A 1,767-nucleotide genomic window follows, 5' to 3' on the forward strand; every position below is an offset into this window, starting at 1 on the left:
GGAGGGGAGGGGAGGGGAGGGGAGGGAAGGGAAGGGAAAGGGAAGGGAAAGGAAAGGAAAGGAAAGGAAAGGAAAGGAAAGGAAAGGGGAAGGAAAGGAAAGGGAAGGGAAGGGAAGGGAAGGGAAGGGAAGGGAAGGGAAGGGAAGGGAAAGGAAAGGAAAGGAAAGGAAAGGAAAGGAAAGGAAAGGAAAGGAAAGAGGAAGGGAGGGAGGGAGGAAGGAGGGAGAGACGGGAGGAAGAAAGAAAGAGAAAGAGAGAAAGAAAGAAAATCTCTAATGCTCCCAGGTGGCCCTATTGGAGAAGAAATCCTTTTCTTGGTTGATTTACAGGTGAATTGAGGGAGGGGATTTCCTTCCAGTTTTGGACCTCTAGCTCCTCCATTTCCCCCAACCCCTCCACAACCAATTAGCCACTAAGCCCCACCTTGACTTCTCTTGGAAACTACCAAATGGATTTTGAGACAGCTTGAAGGTTGTCTTGCCATTTCCCAGAGAAGCTGGTTATGAGGACAAGACAGGTGACTCCAACAGCCCTGTAGCCTCTTCTGTTGAACTCAAATGTGTGCCTCCGTCACAATGGACTATGTTATACTATGGTGACAAACGTCCCCAAAGTCTCAGCAATTTAACACAAAAATCTATTTCTCGCTCACACTATGTATACACGACAGGGACTCTGCACGTAGTACTCATTCAAGGTCATAAGACTAACAGACAACACATGTGTCTATGACCACCATGGGTGGGAAGAAAGGAAACAAGGTGAGATACATACTAGCCTTTAAAGCTTCACTCAGGGGGCACCGGGGTGGCTCAGTCGGTTGAGCGTCCGACTTCAGCTCAGGTCATGGTCTCACAGTCTATGGGTTCCAGCCCTGCATCAGGCTCTGTGCTGGCAGCTCAGAGCCTGGAGCCTGCTTCTGATTCTGTGTCTCCCTCTCTCTCTGCCCCTCCCCTGCTTGCTCTCTGTCTCTGTCTCTCTGTCTCTGTCTGTCTCTCTCTCTCAAATAATAAACATTAAAAAAATTTGTTTTAAAAAGCTGCACTCAGATGCAGTGCTTGCCAGCTGTGTTTAAATAGCATTGACCAGAGCAAGTGTAACTTCAGAGTTTGAGAAGATAGCAGTCCTCCCATGTGATAGAGGGGAACCAGAAATGTTTAGTGAACTCTCTAGACAAGCACGGTGCACCCCAGAGAGGGACAGGTCAATGGGACCCAGGCCCAAGAATCAAACTTCAAAGGGCAGCAGCATGGCACCCAGGGAGCTTAGTGGCCCCCGGACCTTCTAGGGTGAGGGCAGGAGAAGTGCCCAATGTGTGCCCAGGCACTTGGTAGGCACCCAAAAAATACAGCATTGCCTGGCCCCAAAAGGATGACAACAGAAGAATCGAACTGGGATGTTAAAGGTCATTTGGCCCAAGTTCCTGAAATGGGAAAAGAGAGGGAAACAAGGAAGGGACAGATGGGGAGTGGGGAGATGGGGAAAATGATCTTTCTCACCTGCCCCATCCAAGCAACAAAGCCCAAGCACTCAGCAGAACCTTGCTGTTCTCCAGCTTTGTAGAAAGCAGAGGGTCACTCTCTGTTCTACCACCTGTAGTGACAGGTGTCCCATAGGAGGGGGCTGTCCTCAAAGACCCAGCTTCCGAGGGGTAAGGTTGATGCTTGACACAGGGACTATGGCTGGGTGACTCCCTGATAGTCCCACCTGTTGACCCAGCCTCAGTTCATGGAATAGACCCCAACTTTGGCTGGGCCTTATGCTCA

The sequence above is a fragment of the Panthera uncia genome, chromosome D4, assembly GCF_023721935.1.
Source record: "Panthera uncia isolate 11264 chromosome D4, Puncia_PCG_1.0, whole genome shotgun sequence".
NCBI classification, from domain to species: Eukaryota; Metazoa; Chordata; class Mammalia; order Carnivora; family Felidae; genus Panthera; species Panthera uncia.